This window comes from Salarias fasciatus, chromosome 3 (genome assembly GCF_902148845.1).
Source record: "Salarias fasciatus chromosome 3, fSalaFa1.1, whole genome shotgun sequence".
Taxonomy (NCBI): Eukaryota; Metazoa; Chordata; class Actinopteri; order Blenniiformes; family Blenniidae; genus Salarias; species Salarias fasciatus.
The window spans coordinates 1,048,020-1,055,076 of NC_043747.1; positions in this window are offsets into that span (position 1 = coordinate 1,048,020).

The window sequence follows — 7,057 nt, forward strand, 5'->3', positions numbered from 1 at the left end:
GAGAACAATGAAAAAAAAACTGAGATACTCTCCACAGTGTGAAGCATCATTCTTCAGTACACATATTTTCAATCAATCAATTTATTTTTGTATAGCCCAGTATCACAACAACAGTTGCCTCAGAGGCTTCAAGATGTTACATTGATTGGTAAAAATTTTAAAACATGTTAAGATTCATACAGATGAAAAGTGTCCATTTTTCTTACCTTGAGCTGAGCAGGAACACACAAGGACAGCACAGATGATGAACCACTGTGAAGAAAACGCCATAACCCAAAGTTATGACCGTATGTAAAAAAAGGCCAGTGCAGAATATGTCAGGATGTCCGAGTCCAGTTCCTGAGAATGTGAGAGAAGCTCATCCGTCAGTTTGTTCCACTGTGGGCTCTGGAAAGGGACTGACTGTAATGCTGGAGGTCATGCTAACTACACACAGTACAGGTGTGTCAGGTGTAACAGATAGATAAGTCTGAATTGCATAATGGAGCCTCAGTAAAGTCCCTTTTATGAGACATTATTGCCCATTAATTGCACAATTTCACAGATTGTTGGTGAACAGAAACATAAAATGTTATGGTTCTTTCACTGACACCAAGTAAAAACATAACAAAACTTTGTAAGAAAAACTAACATGTGAGGGTCAGAAAGGAGGTAAAGGGATTTTATTTTGGCCTACAGGTAGTAAAAAGACACACTGTTAGTAGATGTTGGCTTTCTTGCACTGGAGGATGTCAGAAGTGATCCTTTCACAGTGCTGAGCAGCATGTCTCTGCAGGTGAATGGAGACAGGGGAGGTGGGTTTTTAACAGAGAGATCTGCTCTGACAGGAGATGTAGAGGGAATGATTAGGAGTGTGGGAGGAATTCGAAGGAAGTGGTGATACCCAGTGTTAAAGATGGAGAGGAAACAGCTGCTTCTGATAGAGAGAAAGATGAACTCATAGATCAGACTCTTGTTATAATCCGTAGCTCGGATCATGTAAGCGATGAGGGTAAAGCAGGTAAAGAGCAAAAACCAGAGCAGAATATAAAAGAGAGCCTGGAGGACACTGATAGTCCACTGGATGAAATATAAAGAGCAATACTAAGGTGTGAAATTACAACCCCAGGTAAAGATGGTATCAGTTATATGATGCTGAAACACTTGTGCCTTCCATAATGTTTATGCCACTGGAACGCCTAAATCACAATCCAAAAACATAATGTTGGACTCTCCGTATGTCTGTCTGGAAGCCTGGAGCATCCGCTGCTTATTATCAAAGTACATATATCAGTGGATGTAGAAGGTCTACACACCGCTGTTGAAATGCCAGGTTTTCGTGATGTAAAAAAATAACGGCAAGACAAATAATTTGACAACGTTTTTCCACCTTTAGTGTGACCTTTAAAACACAATTGAAAAAAACCAGCTTTCAGGGAAGTGAAGCAAAAATAAAAACTGAGATAAAGTGCTTGCATAAAGTGTGCACACCCTTTGATAACTGGGGATGTGTCACTGTTGAAACCAAGGTCGCACTTTTTAGACATAATTCCAAAAGGTGCATGTGGCGCAGATACAACACTGCACATCAGCAAAACAACACCACAGTGAAGCACGGTGGAGGTAGCATCATGCTTTGGGGCTGCAACTGGGGCCTCAGTCATTGTGGATGGAATTATGAGCAGTTCAGCATACCGGTCAGTGTTGGCACGAAACCTGCGGCCTTCTGAAGAGGAACTTCATGTTTCGGCTCGACAACGACCCAAAGCTCATCAAACCAACAAAAGAACGGCTTAAGATGAAGGCTTCGGACCGGCCCGCCACAGTCCACACCTCAGTCCGTCCAACACCCGAGGCTGATCTGCAGAGGGCTGAGCTCAGGAGATCCTCGCAGTCTGTCAGCTCTGGAGCGGTTTGGCAAAGACCAGTGGGCAAATATCACCACACCAAGATGTTCCGCACTGATAGGCTACTGCAATAAGAGCCAATAAAAGGAGCGGCAGCGCAGTGTTAGTTTCAGGGTGTACATATTCATGCAACCAGGTTTTTCAGGTTTTGTTTTTTTTTGTTTTTTTTTTTTTTTTAATTTTAGATTATTCCATTTTAAAGGTCCCGGAGTTTTTTTCAATTCAATTATAAAGGTCATAGGTCACATTAAAGGTAGAAAAAGTTGTGAAATTATTTGTCTTGCTGTTATTTTTTACATTTTTACATCACAAAAACCTGGAATTTAAACAGCGGTGTGTAGACTTTTCATATCCAATACATATATATATATATATATATATGTATATATATATACATACATGTGTGTGCGTGAGATGGTTGTTTGTTTTTTTTTTACAAACATGGTTAATGGAAGAATGAAGGTTAGGGCGTCTTGCTTTGAAAAATCAATTTAAACCTGTATTTTACGAAGACATTCCTTTAAATCGGTCTTCACAACACTTTCTTTTTGACAGAAAATACGAAAGATGCTGATTTGATTCCAAACTAAGACAGTCTGGTAAGAAAGCAAATCACTTTCAACAATTAATAGAAATTCATCCAATATCCATAAATTCTGCAGCAACTTGCAGTTGTGTCAAGTTGCGTTGATCCACTTCCTGTGTGGACCGCTGAATACTGTACAATCTGGGCTTGAAGCTGCCTGGAGAGTGAGGGGGGATTGGCTCTGTCACCCTGATGGGTTTTATTGTGTGATTTAGTTTGTTTTAAAGATGAACAGCAGGGAGCTTTTATGATGAGTTGCTGTCTGTATACCAAATTGTCTGGAGTTATTTGTTTCTATTTGTCAGTTTTGAAAAGTGAATACTTTGAATCGCTCGTGCATTGCCCCTAAAATCATAAAGCTGTTGCGTGCATCATGTAGAGCTGATTCCATCAGACGACTGGGTGGATGGAGGAGAAGGGCTCGGCCATCTGCTTCAGACTGCAGCCTGTCTCCTCTGGGCTGGGGGGGTCAAAGATCGAAGCAGAGACTGCGATAAGGTGTGAAAGGGTGGAAACCGGTGATATGCACACACTCAAAAAACAGGCTCTTCTGTGATAAAGGCAACTTCATGTTTTTCTTATCAGAAATACTGTAAAAGCCTCCCTTTTTCCATGATGACTCGTCCCATGATAGCACAGTCATTAAACACATGGCCAGGGAGGGGGGGTTGCCTCCTACTCAATAATGAAACCTGTTACTTGCTGAAAAGGAGAGCCAGCAACTTACTGCCACGCAAAATTCAAGTCATGTACGACGTGATCTTTGTTACTTTGGATTATTTTAATACAAACACAAATGAAGATGAGGGTGGAGGAGATGATTCACATGCTCAATGCGTTTCTTTCAAGAAACATTTAGGACAATGAAAACCCAGAGGACCGGAATCCGGTGTCGACATACCGAATTAAAAAGGAGAGACTAAAGCCAGGTCCCCAAACCAGCGCCATGGAAAACTCAGCAAAACGTCAGCCTGTGGCAACATGTCAGGACCATCAGGTGTTCTCTGTTTGATGAGACACTGAGACCCTGGTCCTGGTCCCTGTTCAGGGTCTCTGGTCCTGGTCCATGTTCAGGGTCTCTGGTCCATGTTCAGGACCTCTGGTCCTGGTCCATGTTCTGGACCTCAGGTCGTGGTCAGTCCAGGCGGGTTCTGGTCCCAGCTGAGTGGAGTCAGGGTCACCTGAGCAGCAGACGACGATTCTCCTCAAACCTGAAGACTTCGGACACTTGGGGACTGAAGCTGGGTCGTTGCTGGTGTTGTGCCGAGTTTAGCCTGGAAGCTGAGATCTACAGGGAAAGTCTACGAACAGCCGCGATACTGAAACGACATGTAACGACGTCCCTGGTACTGTCTCCAGAGTCCCCCATCTGCAGCCCGTCTCCTGCTGGTCAGACAACTCTCAGATGGATGAAAGCTTCTTCTCAGCTTGTCATGTTTCCAGACTGCTCCTACTTCAGCCGCTCCACAGAAAAAGCTGCTGCGTATCGACCCCCCCCCCCCACACACACACACACACACACACACACACACACACACACCGAGGGGAGAGGTGATGCTTCTTACAGAGTTGAAGTCCGAATCTGTGAGTTATCTGTGAAGTACCTCGTTAAAAGGGTAAACCTGCCTTGTTAAGATGAAACGAAGCTCAGAAAAGGTTTTCTGAACTTGCGGCAGCTCGGTGTTTCTGAAGGGGGGGTTCTGGGTGAAGCCGGTCATTCGTCCTGACATGAGGAGCGGTCACTGATGGATCAAGGATCGCCACACCAGGGGGATCACTGCTATCAGAGAAAAGACTCAACTGAAAAACTGGAATTGATTTTCACTCCTTCCAACCAGCGAACAGCAGCTGTAAGAGCAGAGCCCTGTTGGTATTCAGAGCTTCATGGTTCGTTTTGAATTGAGGAAGCACATCAACCACATCAACCTCTGGCTATTCTACTTTATACGGATATCTTTACAGCACTGGCTGAAATGTAGATTTCTGACATGAGCCTGTCAGTTTATCTTTCTTCTTTTTTTGATGAAGACAGAACATAAGCTGCTTTCCAAATATAACAATATAAACAAACTGTGTGTGTGTGTGTGTGTGTGTGTGTGTGTGTGTGTGTGTGTGTGTGTGGAGTCGGTCAGACTGACCCTCCGCCCTGAGCGGCTGCTTCAGGGTGAAGCTGCTGGAGCCTGATGGCCACAGAGGCAGGTCAGACCGCTCTGACAGGGACCGTCCTTCCTTCCGGAGGACACGGAACAATAAAAATAGGAGCCATAAACAGATACGGCTGTGATTCATGGGCGTCTTGAGCCAAGTCTCAGGTGTGTAATCCAGTTCCTCATGGGCTTTGGCCTTAGCTGGAAACAGTCAACAAACAGCTTCATGGTGAACACGTCAGTGGAGGGGGGGTCTGAGACACGAGTCCTGGAGCAAACAGAGGTTTCTCACCACACACCCAGCCTGCTGCACCCCAGGAGAGGAGTGGAACCGGAGCTACTGAGTCCGGCACATTCCATTCAGCATGTAGCCCACCGTGATGTGAATTTCTGGATGGAGCAGGTGGGGAGGGGGGGTCTCACTGTACGACCAATCATTTCCAAGACTGGTTTTGCTCCTCTCCGTCTTCTTTAGACTGAGTTGCTCCAACCCCTGTGTACCCCCCGCCCCCCCCGCAGGCTGGTGGAGGTGGCAGCTCTGGGGAACCGTGGCGCTTCCTGCCGTCCTGCTGGGCTGCGGTGATCCTCGTCATGGAGTCAGCAGCCTGCTCCTATTTTTACTGTCACTGTGTCTTTTATGGTTTTATTGCTGTACCTTTGATTTCAGGCCTTGATATCTACGTTCTGCACACGGACACAGCGGTGGATGTTTTCAAGGTGCTTCATAAATAAAGCTGATCACAGTTACCCTGTTGGGCGAGCCTGAGTCCCAGTGTCTGTTTTCACTGTTAGTCCCTCTGAACTTTGAGCAGGTCAAAGCTAACATGTAGGGAAGGGAATCCAGAACCGGTTCTTTTGTAGAACCGGTTCCTCGTGACTCGATTCCAAGGAATTGTTTGTCTCCTTGACGGTTCCGCTGTGTGCGTGACGACGTTCCATGCGACGACGTTGTCTCAGTCATGGTAGGAAAGTCAAACAAAAATGGCACAAAACAGCTCTGTGACCGGAGCGGCTCTGTGTTGCCAGATTGGGCGGGTTTCTGCACAATCAGGGTTCTTTTGAACCCGACGGGTGTGTTGATGAAATGGTTATGTGTTTTGTGACGTTTTTTTAATTATGCAAATCCAGTTTTTACAGTTTTAACATGTATTTTCCACAGAGATGGAGGTTTGGACTGCTTTCTATTGTTGGACGGTTTAAATATTGTAATTACGGGCAGATCTGGCAACCGCCATCAGCTGACAGCAGACACACAGGCCTGTGAGGGACAGAGCTGCAGAGCCGGACCGGACACGCACCACTTCCAGTGTGAGGCGGTGGAATCTGGTTTTGAACTTTCTATCATGGCGTCAGGAAGAAGCTCCAGAGTTTGGCTGTTTTTCACAACAAAAGATTCTTCTGTTCAGGATGAAGATATTAAAGAGTTGATGCACCCATTTGTATTACATGTATTATTAAGAGAATCGATAAGGAATCGTACCGATAAGCAGTATCGATAATGGAATCGGAATCGCTAAATTCTGAACAATTCCCACCCCTACCGCCTTGTTCTTACGAACCACAAATCCCAGTGTGCCATGCAGTCTGCAGTCTGATGTCCGTCAGACAGGACCTGATCCCGCTCTGGCTGACAGCTGCAGTGGATGCTGGGAACTGAGATACCGATAGAAAAGTGACTCAGGCGCTTCCCCAGTAACGAGCACGACGCCGCGGCGGCGCTGGGAGAGTACAGCAGCGCAGCAGAGCGAGCAAAGTCCCAACAGAGAGGCGGTGGTGGGGTGTGAGGTAACAGGGCTTATCGCCGTATCACCTGGCCACGCACATGCCCCGTCTTACACAACGGGATGGAAACTTCTCACAAACATTACTCAACACCAGTGCTGTAAAGCGCCACGCCCGGCGCATCACCGAGTCGTAAAGCTGTTTTAATGGTCCCTGTTATAACGCCACGGCCGAGCCCAGTGACCTTCACCTCACTTCGCCGCCATTTTCCCAGCATGCAGATCCTGAGGGAGAAGCTCCAGGGCGGTGGTGGGCCGTCCCAACAGAGGCGACCCCCCGGCGGGTCTGGACCCTGGAGGAGACAGACCCGTTCCGCCTGAGGCGTCCAGAACCGGCCCGGTCCAGCTCAGTCTCCATACGAGACACCAAGACACCGGTCACCTGCTTTACCGCCGGGGCATCATGTGTTCATCCCGTTAATCTCCAGTGATGACGCAGGTCAGACGCCATCTGTAGCACCGCCTACCTCCACCGCACGCACACACACACACACACACACACAGTTCTTCACTATGAGCCTGTAGGGAGAGGCAGGGGGTTTATCAGTTCACTGAAAGCCTGGAATGTGATATTTCAGAAGAGCGAGCCTCAGGTGTAGGACTGAGGGCAGGATCTGGTCTGACATCAGTAAAGTTGGATTAAGTTCCTCAGTAAAT